A 12,766-nucleotide genomic window follows, 5' to 3' on the forward strand; every position below is an offset into this window, starting at 1 on the left:
GACAAGAAAATAAAACAAGAATATCACAATTAAGATAAAGAAGGAAAATATTGTTCTAAAGTATCTAAGGAAGTTTAAAAGAGATACTACAGAGTACTGTACAAACTACAGAACGGTATTTAGCTGTGGTCAAATAAGTAAAAGACTAATCTGATAATCACAATTTATGATAAACCCAATCAAATTGACCAGGATATTTAGTAAGGAATGAAGATAATAATTCTTGGTGAGTGTCTGCATAAAGGGGACATGCAAAATAACTGATTTCAATTATCCCTCTAACACATGGATGCAGTATCTGTTCAAAGGGGATAACATGTAACCCTTCACTTATAACCCTTCATTTAACAATCATTCAAAATTACGATAGCACGGAAAAAAGGTGATTTTTGGCCAGTCTTCATACTTACAACCATCACAGTGTCCCCAGGGTCATGTGATCAAACTTTTGAGTGCTTGCAACCAGGATGTATTTCTGAGGGCTGCAGCATCCCCAGGTCACATGATCACCATTTGTAACCTTCCCAGGGGACAAATCAATGCACAAAGTCTGATTCACTTAACAACCATGTGATCTGCTCACAACCTGGGCAAAAAAAGGTAGTAAAATTGGGCACAATTCACTTAACAATTGCATTGCCTAGTGATAGACATTTTGGTTTCAGTTGCGATCGTAGGCCAAGGAGTACCTGTACAACAATTCCCAAATCCACCAATTGGAAGCGAAACTCGATTCTGTTATGGATGCTGGAACAGTCTACTATGGCTTACATGTTTTTTTTTTAGTATGTCTTTGTTGGCAGGCTGTGTGACTGATTTTATAAACTTTGAAACAGGAGGATTTTTTTTTTTTTACCTCAGAGGGACTGGTGGGTAAGCAAAATTCCTCATATTTTTGTCACTTCAAGTTTTTTTTTGCTCTTAACTCGGTTCAGTTTCAGTGTAAGGGAGCAAGATGGGAAGATTCAGCTCTCTTTCCCTGCAGTTATGCAGATCTTTTTTGATATTCAAATAGAACATCATCTTTCACATATTAAAAAGCAGCCACTTAAACTCAGTACTGGTTGCTGCTTTCAAACAGTTGTTAACCATTCATAGAAATGTCCAGAAATCTGGCTGAAATTAGGGAATATGTTTTCCATAAGCATTATAAATCCACATAATCTTACACCCTATAGGATCCAAGCTGCCCAGAAATATGCCACCAAGCATTCAATGACTGCCATATCATAATGTCACAGAAGAGAAAAAGTGAAGGACATATCCTAAACTTTTGAGAAGGAACCATGAAAAATTAAAACAACTCAATGTTTTTATGGAGAACTCCAATACAAAGGAATGAATAAAAAAATTAATATGATATTTAACTCAGAACCAGTTAAAATGCCCTTGAAGAGGTTAAGTCTGTTACTGGTATACAGTTTTCTCTTACAACTTGCCAAGGTCTCAGATGACATCTGACCCAGACATGGTATGACGTACTACTAAGCTTACAGTCCATACCTTACATTAACAGTTTTCCTGCAGGTGACTGGGTTATTTTTAATACTGTCAGAAATTAAAATTGGAAAGTTATCTGGACATAATGCTTCCAAAAGATCACTGCTCTCTAAAAAAAGGATATGTAGTCATTCATATTAGTTAAGCTTACCATGAGAGCTCCTGTTACAGAGTTTTAAATAAACATGCTATATTATTCATCCACTCATTCACTTAATCTCTTTGGTGCCCATTTGTCCATCCTAGAAGACATGACAATCTGAATTTCTTCCTAAACAGAACACTGAACCCATTGGGAGAATGTTTATTGAGATGATGGTTATCATCATGGAACTACCTACCTTGTATATGATTCACAGAATTCTCTGATGGCAATGGAAGTGTTTTGCTCACAATGTGATTTTGAAGAAGAACTTTCTCTTTTAAGATCTATGTGGTTTTAAATAGCCCTCTCACCATGGCTACTGGAAATTATACACTGGACTTCCCTTACCTGGAGTTTTTTCTCCCACATTGGATTATATATTTCATTCTCAGATATCTACTAGTCATGCTAGCAAAGAATTATGGTAGATATTTTCCAATACTTGGAGTATACAAACTTTACATTATATCAGTGGTTCTCAACCTTTTTAATGCCGCGACCCCCAACCGGTCGTAAGTCAAGGACTACCCAACTGATCGTAAGTCGAGGACTACCCAACCGGTCGTAAATCGAGGACTTTCCCTGCCCGGGAGCACCGGGCATACGTGGTGCCTCCCCATGAGCCAGCTGAGGCATAGCTGGCAAGCAGCAGAGACGGCACAGGCCGACCACTGGCTGGGCCACCAGCTGGCCCAGCCCAAGGGAGGTAAGGCACCCGCCAGGCCCCACATGTGCCAGCAACCCTCCCTGCACCCGCCAGCCTCCCACCTCCCACCCCTGGCCCTCTTTTACTTACATTTTTAGTAGTTGCTCAGCAGGGAGGGGTGGAAACTTTCAGACAGCTCACCTTTGCTGCAGACAACTTGCAGCACCGTTTGCAGAATGGGACTTTTGGCGGGCTCAGCAGGGCAGAGACAGCCTGGACAATTCCTATTGGCTTTTGAAAGCCAATAGAATTAGACTCTATTCAAGAGAATCTATTCTATTGGCTTTCAAAAACCAATAGAATAAAAGGGAGTAGCACAGCTAAGGAAAAGGGGAAAAAATGGGGGACTGCGTTGTTTGGCGACCCCCGTGAAATGCTCATTCGACCCCAAATGGGGTCCCGACCCACAGGTTGAGAACCGCTGCATTATATTATATCCATATCCATTCCATTCCATTCCATCCCAAGGATACCAACTTTGGAAATTCCTGCATATATTAATCTAATTCAGCAGTCTAGAAGCCAATATCTAATGGAAGACCTATAAATAAAGGTGTATCTGTTGCTTGCTCACTTTCCCCCTTTCTTCTATTTCCATTCAACTCAATGAAAATTACCGTGGGGCAACTATATGCAGTTAATATTGGCTTAACCAAGTCAGTTGAAGACCTGATAGCTGAATTCATACAATCTGCTAAACTTCATTAATTTTCACCTTGGTGGGTTTTGTATTTGAATGTTTTTGTATGAGCCCAGATTACTCAATTAGTTTATTATTTAATATATTGTAAAAACTCAGAAATTAGGTTACAATAATTTAAGTGTCTTATATAAACTTAACCCTTATTCATTATAAACAACATACTGCCTTGAAATGATTTCTGGCATCAGTCATCATTCAGTAATTTATGAAATTAAAATCCAATGCCTATACAACCACAGATAGACTTGCAGAAAAATTCGAAAGTAAATTAAATAAAAATTAATAAGATAATGTCACTGACACTATCAAACCCATTTTTAAACGGGCTATTGAGACCAAAGTCCTGTCCCAGATGTTTTGCTATGTTTACTCAAGGATTAGAGGATGTCATTCTGTAGATATTTGCTTATTAGTATTTGATCATCCATTTACAGTACAACATTCAAATATAAAAACTTGGGGCAGTTATGGATGTTCCAAGCAGTTTTTTCTTTCATCCCTAAATCAAGTAGGCAAACATTTCTGTACTGTGACCTTAAATGGCTTGGGCTTAAAAGAAAAGAAAAATACAAAAAGAGAGAGAAGGTTATTTTCCAAGGAAAGCTGTATAAGACGAGGGAGAGAGGCAGGTAAGTAGCAGCACAGGGACATTGAAGATGGATGATGGATAGCAAGACATCCTTGACAGATGTCTAAATCCCTCTGAAGTGTCAGAAATCATATATAGATGACCTTCAAAAAGTACTTTAATATTTTACAAGCTCCTGGTTTTCAATCTAGGCAAACATATAGGTGAAACTCATTTGTAATGCATCAGCATAAATATAATACCAAACACAAGTATTCACTCTGTACCTTTAATGGCCATTCCCAAGAACTACATAAGAAAAGGGACTCCCTTTCATTCCATGATCCATAAATCAAAATATATTTGGGCAAGTCTTCAACTTTATAATTAAGCAGAAAAAGATTCCACTTAAAAACAAAATTGGAATTTTGACTACTTTCCTACTTATCAACCTGCCCTGCCAACTGCAGAACCTGATTGCTATTTGGATGCATTCTTTTCTCTACCTGCTTCCTAGGCAGTAATAATATTCATTATTATATCTTGCTCCTCTCATCACTTCTTAAAACTGGACACTTATGAGCGGCTACAAGGAATCTTTTTGTCCCTTTATTAAAACAGAGAAGCATATTAGAACAGCTTTCAAATATTAAATGTTTTAATTGGCACAGCTAATTTTAATTGATTATCTTACTATTAAAACAAACAGAAATCCAATCCAAATCCATCTGACAAGAATTTAACCAAAGAACTATTTTGCATAGTTGGTATACTTTATTCCGACTATTCTTAAAATATAAAAGCAAATGTGGATTCTTACGCAGTCCTAAAAACATCATCAGCTACAAATGGAGGCAATAGAAACAACCTTTGAGAAAGTCAAGTTTACAAAAATATCAATTCCCCCACCAAAACCCCAAAACAGAAGCAAAACCTTGTGGTCAAGCCAACAGCAGCACAAAAAGCTCATGACAATCCAGTGAAGATAATGCACTCTCCTGGAACCCATAATGCTAACAACTGAGTAGAAAAATGGAAAACTTGATTGAAGGAAGGTGTATCTTGACTGACTGTAACATGAAAAGGAATCATCCACAAGTCAACAATTTATTTCAGGTTCCACTATATGTATGAACATCTAGGAATGTCTGTCATGTGAAAAAGTGATAAACTGATTAGTGTAACATTGCTCATTGACTTTTTTTTTTTTTTACTTTTGAACAATTACAACTATTTTCCCCAAGCATTAAGCCTGGAAAGGAAATGTGAATACATGCATCAGTCCCGACACCTCTCTTTTTAGAAATGATGCATCTATATAAACTAATCTGCATAAATACAGTACTCACAAAAGCAAATCACACTGCAAAAAGATTTGTCATTGTAGTGGTTCAGTTACTTTCTTTTTTCTTTCAATGTCTCTGAACATTGTGGTGAATATTATTTCCCCAATCTTCCAATTACAATTCATTTTAAGATATTTGCACATACACAGTCCTGTGAAGTAAGACACTTTGGGAATTACAATCCACTAACCACACAGGCTAACAGTAAATCTGAATATGGTAAGCAAGCTGTCAGGAAGGGAGCCTTGCCACCTCATTAATAATTTTCTAAGGTCATTTTTATGGCCCTCATAATACACTCCATTACCTTTCTTTTTTCTATTTTAATCTTAATAATGCCATAAAATACAATGCTACCAATTTATTTTAAATAAAAATAGAAGGAGCAGGTGCACAACGGCAACAAACACTACTGAGAATTCAGAATGAGAAAAATAAATCTGAAATGGGTATGGATTATAGACAAAGCACAAATGAATCTGGGAAGGTGGTGGTTGATCCCACAGAGATACCAATTTACATTTTAAGGGGAAACTTCTAATCAGTTTCATCAGGAGGCCAAGTAAACACTAGCTTGCAGTGCCAAAGCATAGAGGAGCCAAAGTTTTCTAGGTGCCACATACTCTTGAGTAAGTATTGTAAGGGAATGAAGAAAATGAGCAGAATGGTGGACAGAGAATTGTAATATTGGCCCTGTCCCTTTGTCCATCATGCACTACAAAGTTATACTTATAATTTCATCCATTTTAACTCGCCCCTCCCCCCAAGAACGTGCTGGACCATGGCTCCCTGAATCAGTTACTGAAGCCCTGGTTTTCTCTCCTCTGGACGACTGCGTTCTACATGGGGCTACCAATGAAATCTATTTGGAAGCTTCAGCTGGTGCAAACTGTGGCAGCAAAAGCAGTCTTTGGGGCTCCTAAAATGGTCCATATTGTACCCTTGCTTGGTGAAATGCATTGGCTATTGGTTTGCTTCTACATATAGTTCAAGTGTTGGTTATGACCTTTAAAGACCTTAATGGCATAGGTCCAGGCTATTTGATGAACCATCTCATCTCACTAGGACAAGCTCACCCACTTTGTGCTGGCAGAGAGGGCCTACTGCAGATCCTGTCTGTCAAAGAACTCTGGAATCCAAAAGAAGAGCCTTCTCTTCCATAGTGCTCGCCCTTTGGAACATCCTACGCTTCAAGGTGAGATTTGCCTCTACCTTCCAATCCCTCTATAAGAGCCTGAAGACTTAACTCTGCATGTTGGGCGAGTACCACACTGAAGGAGGCTACTAGACTGATGGCAAACCACTCTCTCCCCTTGCTCTCTCCCCATCCATCCACCTTTTATTTTCATATTGCTGTATTCTCATTGTCTTTTTTATTGTTTCTTTTTTAGTTCCATTACTTTGCTATTGGTATCTTTACACTTCTTTTCATTTCTCTGTTTTTATTATTGTAAGTCGCCTAGAGTAGCCCCAGGATGAGATAGGTGACTGATTAATTTTCTATGTATTCTATTTCACTTTGCAAGTTTATGTGCACATACATTACAACAACTATATTTTCTTGGGGAATAAAGAACAAACCTGAAAAAAGGGCCAAACCTAAAAAAGGGTCATAAAGATAAAAAAATGTTATATCTACAATTTTGCTTTACAAAAGAAACTGCAACAGCAAAACCAACAAAAAAATTACATTAAATAAATCTAAAGGACAGTTTTTTTTAAATAAGGGCTATCTTTTATAATAAAGGATGAATGATCTGTGTAACATACATACATATATACACAAACAAAGATTCAACAGTCTAAGGACATAACTTATGATATTTTTTTAATTTCTAAAGAAAAGTCAAAGGGATGGCTTTCCAATTGCTTTCTTTCAAGAAAATCATTATCAAGTTGCTTACAAGAGGTTTCCAACATAGTGCAAAGAATTCTGGACCATAATCACTGTTGCCCATTCATTCACAGTAGTGGTTCATCGTTCATGTCAAGTCATCATCTGCTTAATCATAGTTTGTTGAAAAATAACAACTGACTAGGTAGTCATAATATGTTATACCAGAAAGTGGATGTGGGCCATTTCTCTCAGCAGGAATGGAGCTTAAGTTCTTAATTATTTTGGCTTCCAAAGGATGCAGTGGGATGTATTTTAATTTGTAATTAATTTGTTTAATAAATGTATTAGATTAACAAGGTATCTTGGTGCTTTGGACTAAAACTACATTGTATTTAAAATCAACAATACCAAAGACAATCACTAACAGCTATAAACTTTCAAATTACATTTAGAATTAAAATTAAAAGAATTAAAAGGACTATTTAAAGATACAGGGTTAAATGATATTTTAAAAGTCAGCAAAGAGGTTAGGCCTCTCAGATATCCAGGAAGTCTCTTCCATGAATATAGGCAGAAAACAGAGAGCTGTTGGAAGCAGGGGCATTGACACATGTAAAAAAGAGTCAAGGCTTTGATCCTGTGATTGCAGCCATCATCCTATTTTTACTCAATACAGACCTGCCAGCAGATGCCTCTTGCTCAACATGAACCTATAGAGAGCAAGGAAGATGACATTGACGAAGATATGCAGAAATTGTTACCCTGGCAAAACAAGTTAAAAGGTATTTTAAAGTCCAAAATATCCAGATGGAAGAAACCCAGACTCACATCTTAATTAACAGAAGTGCAGATAGTCCTTGCTTAATAACCATTTATTCAGCAACCATTCAGAGTCATGACATGGCTGAAAGAAGGTAGTTAGAGCCGTCTTTGAAGTTGCAGTGTCCCTGCATTCACATGATCAAAATGTAAAAGCCTAATAGCATGACTACATGTGTGTTTCAACTCCCCTTACCTGCCTATCTCCCCCCCCATCTCTGCCCTTTTGGCTGCCCTGCACTCTGCCGCCTATCCCCCCCCCAACATCCCCAGCTGATTTTCGCCATCTTTTTTCTCTTGTGGATATGACTTCCTTGGGCCAGCATCTGCCTCAGCAGGGCATGCTGAGGAATAAAATGGCAAAGGTCAGCTGGGGACAGGGGGAATGGCAGGGGACAGCAATGGTAGGTAGCAGCAGAGGAGTGCAGGGCAGATAAAACGGCAGAGATTAGAGGGAAATAGATGGGAGGGTTGAAGCAGAAGGGAGCATGGCAAGGCAAGAGACGTGTAACCTAGCAACAGCGGTCCTGGCCTAACAAATACAACTGAGAGTACCAGAATGGTCATTGCTAAGTGCTGCAATCATGTGATATTTCACTTAATAACCGCTTCACTTAATGATGAAAATTTCAGTCCCAATTAGGGTCATTAAATAGGGACTACTGTATAAGAAGGAGGTGGTACAACACAATCAGACTTGAAAGATTCTGTTATTATAGACAGTATCAATAAAGTAGTTTTAGCTTTCCTGTGGAGTTTATTTCTTGATCTGGTCTATCTACCATGGCTGACAGATGAACCCCCTCAGAATATTTTGGTAAATGGAGGAGGAAGACTCATACTGAAAGATGTGCTTTCTCATGTAGCCTGATCCCAGACTGAACAGGCCTTTGGAGATGATGGGGGGGAGGAGGACAGGGAGAGAGGAGAGAAACGGAGGGTGGAGAGAGAGAGACAATAAGTAAGCAGTATGGCTGTGGAAAACATCTAGAGATCACTTTACTAAGTGAATATTTAATATTTACTTACGTGAATATTCAAAACATTCCCTCCCACCTTCTTTACAAAAGCAACACAGCTCTCTCATTTCTAAGCCCCAAATGAAGCTTAATTTCTTTGCTTCACCTGTTGGATCACCCCAAGAAGCAGCTGCAAGGTAGGGAAAAGCAACCCATTTCCTCAACAAATAGTATTTTCTCTTCTCCTCAACAAAAGACCCTGGATTCCTTTTACAGTGCAAAGTATCTTCATGAGGTAAATCAATACTGCCTTATCCAGGTGTGACAACCAATACTTTGGCATTTTTGGAAACAAACAATAATCAAGCCTGCAGATTGGCAGTACGCACACCAAAGCTTTACAGTAATTTTGTTCCAGGAAGGGACACCACTAATGTACCAATCAAAATCTATAAAAGGCATTTCTGGTCACTGCTGCAGTCTGGAAACCAGAGAGATTTCCAATCTAGAAACAGCCCCAAATGCAAATCTGCTCCTTCAGGGAAAGTGTGACCATTTCAAAATATTTTACAACAATCTTTCACTTTTCTTTAAAAATTAACCCCTCAGAAGAGCATCTCAGCTTTCTTTAGATTCAACTTCAGTTCATTATCACATATCCAGTCTATTACCAACTACAAATAGGCACTGGGATGTCACATCTCTACTGGGAAATGCTACATAAAAGCAGGTGGAAGAATTTCAACGTTCTCAAAGCAATCAGCTCCAAATCTCTTGATGTTTTCTTCAAGCAGTTTTACACAGATACTGAAAAGCATTGGGAACAAAGCAGAGCTCTGAGAGATACCATGTAAGATCAATGGCAGCAAGTATGGGAGCGAAATAACAAAATCACATTGGCGACATCATATAAAGAAAACCTGTATAATATGGTTTACAGATGGCATCTCCCTCCGGCCAGATTAGCCAAAATGTATAACGGATATTCTTCTATGTGTTGAAATGTAAAAAAGAAAAGGGCACCTTTTTTCATGTATGGTAGACATGTACAGAAGCACAGATGTATTGGCGTTTGGTCTGGGAATGGGCAATAGAAATGACTAGGCAAAACATTCTATACAAACCTGAGGCATTACTATTAGGAATACTAGAGAAAAATGTAAATAAAGAGGACACATATTTAATTATTCACATGGTTACGGCGGCAAGGATACTATTTGCTCAAAAGCGGAAAGCAATGGAAGTACCGAGTGAGGAAGTACTAATAAAGAAAATTATGTATTGTGCAGAACTAGATAGGATAACTAAAAGATTAAAAAATCAGGAAGAAACAGAATTTTATCAAATATGGAATAAATTTTATAGATGGAGGGAAAAAAATGGAGGTCACAAATAAAGAGATAAGTTAAGATAGAGACCATGTAAGTTAAACTCAAATAGACATCCTTATTGCTTAGGTGAAGCAATGTGACTATCAAATGATAGAGAACTCATCACAGACCTGTTTAATTCACCCTTTGTAAAATGAGTGCATTTCAAAATACTCATTGCTTCTTTGCAATTGCGTATTAAAGGGAAGGATCAATCATAATATGCTTTCATAGTAGTGTGCTTTACCAAAAAATTATGAAAAACTAAACATCTAAAGAATTGCCAGGGTTCCTGAGAAAACAGTTTAATAAAAGAGCATTCCCATCAAAGTTGAGTTTCTAGTCTGGTTCCAAAACATAACAAGGAAGAAAAAAATATAATATGTAATGGATTAATCAGAAGCTTTATCTACACTAGAGCTCCTTTTATATGCAGCATCCACTTCTCAATTGTTAAATCTGCCTTTGAAAGTTTATCTTTTTCATAAAAACTTCTGTGATAACAGTACAACAATTTAACCACAGCTTTAAAATACCTTTAGAAATTTGAAAAAAATTGGCAGATTTTTTTCCCCATGTGATGTTTAAATGAGATAAAACATAATATGACTGGATATTCTATCAATATCATTATAAAAGGAGTTACATATGTGCAGAAAGGATTTATTTTTGACAATAACACCAAGTGTGAAACAATATTCATGTATGCCAGCTGTTCTATTTTCAGCACAGCAATGATGCTTTTGAGCAATCATCCCATCCAAAAAAATACACTATGGGAAATTTCTGAGCCCAGCTTATAATGTGAGGACATCCCACTCCAAGCAACATCTTCTCTACTAGCAACAGGGATACAACAGCCATACAATCAAGGACATCATTTACACATCCTCTCTTTCCCACACATTCTAATAATAATTTTGTCCTAGTCTAGGCTCAAATTATTCTACTTAACCAGCGGCTCCCAACCTTTTCTATATACCACTCTCCTAGAACGCTTCTGATATATTCTCACATCCCTTACAAAAGTTTGAAATAATGGCAACGAATTATGCATATACACTATAATTTTGAAAAACAAGTTTTCGCACCTCCTGGAATATCATCTCGCACCCCCGGTTGGGAACCCCTATATTTAACTCTCCGGAGAAGCCTCTAATATTGGGAAACATGGAAAGAAAGTGAGAAAGAGGACGATTAACAATAAATAGGGTGAACTCAATTACAGCAGATATGAGTCCATCATTGGGAGGCCTGAAAAAACAGATTAGGGATACATCATTATGGAGAAAATATATCTATGTGGTTGCTAGGAATTGAAAATGACTTGTTGGCACATAATCAATTAATCACCCAGTCACTGCCATTTTCTTAACACATGACAAAAAGACTGGAGATGGAGTCATCAGAAGGACAGAAAGTGGTATGATCAGGAAGAGAATGTCTTACAGAAACAGTGGCTACTTGGTGACTACAAACACAGTACAGTCAGAGGTTTTGGCAATTATGAAAACAAAGACCTTCCCCATCTAGATCTTTCGTATTTAGAACATTTTAAGTGTTGTTAATACAAAGACAAATCCAAGCAAAACTATTAACTTTTATCATATATATAATACAGAGGGCAAGAAATTCCATCTCCATAAAACTGCTGGGAGAGATCAATTCAGGGAGAAAATCAGTGTAGACAATACTCTCAATCTCAGTCCTCTGGGAGATGAGTAGAAGTTGTCTTGAGGTTGCTATGATTTCGATGGGATAACAGATTCAGATTTAACCCCAACAGTACGGAGAGGCTGTTGATACAAAGGTCAGCTGATATCAGAATTAAATCATTTCGTGTTCTTGTTGAGAGTGTGCTCTCCTGGACAGAACTGGCTCGCAGTCTGAAAGTCATGAATTTGTGGTTTCTGTTCAAAGACCAGTGATCACTATGGCCAGGGAGCTTTTGCACAGTTTTGGCTGGTGCACCAGGTGCTATTTCTCAAGGAAATAGGATGCACTGAATATGGTTCATCATGCCCTTGTCATCTCTCATGTAGATGGGGCGTTGTCTTACATGAATGCCTTTTCTCAGCATAAGGAATGTAGAATCCACATATGGGTATTAGAAGTCCTCTAGCCCAATCAGATCAAAGAATCAAAGTTGCCACGCCTCTGCTGGGCCTGATCATGCCCCAGTTTCAAAAAGGGCGAAGCCAATGATTGTGTGACATGTTGGCTCCCGGACTGCTGACACTGACCTGACTACGGAATTGAAAGGGAGGGAGGGGGTGGGTTCTACATTCCTCATGCTGAGAAAAGGTGTTCAGGTAAGACAACACCCTTCTCCAGCATGGAAGGAATGTAGAATCCACGCATGGGACATATCAAAGCCCGTATGACCCCACAGGTGGGACGCAGACTGGTCAAGTATCGGCACCGAATTGGACCACCTGTTGTAAGACCCGGCGGCTGAAAGAGGCCGCTGCAGAAGCAAATTTGTCGAGCTTATAATGACGGAAGAAAGGGGAAGGTGATGACCACATCGCCACCCTACAGATGTCAACTATAGGAGCTTGGGTTTGCCATGCAACTGACGTGGAAGTACTGCGCGTGGAATGAGCTGTTAGATGGCTTGGAACTGGCAAGAAACAAACCTGGTATGACTCTGCAGTGCAGGCCTTAATCCACCGGGCAACAGTAGAAGAAGAAACCTTCTGACCTTTGGAACCCATATGGAAGGAGACAAAAAGTGCCTCAAATTTACAAAAAGGAGCAGTCCTCTCAAGGTAATATCGCAGCGCCCTGAGAACATTCAGGGAATGCCACTG

General features: G+C 38.4%; 1 protein-coding gene across 5 annotated transcripts in view; it reads right to left on the bottom strand.

Moving 5' to 3' along the window:
• Positions 1-12,766, bottom strand: part of ZNF385C (zinc finger protein 385C) — a 276,051-nt gene that overhangs the window by 163,851 nt on the left and 99,434 nt on the right. The gene's annotated exons all lie outside the window — the stretch shown is intronic.

The sequence above is a fragment of the Crotalus tigris genome, unplaced genomic scaffold, assembly GCF_016545835.1.
Source record: "Crotalus tigris isolate CLP2741 ecotype Arizona unplaced genomic scaffold, ASM1654583v1 scf7180000019068.10715455, whole genome shotgun sequence".
NCBI lineage: Eukaryota > Metazoa > Chordata > Lepidosauria > Squamata > Viperidae > Crotalus > Crotalus tigris.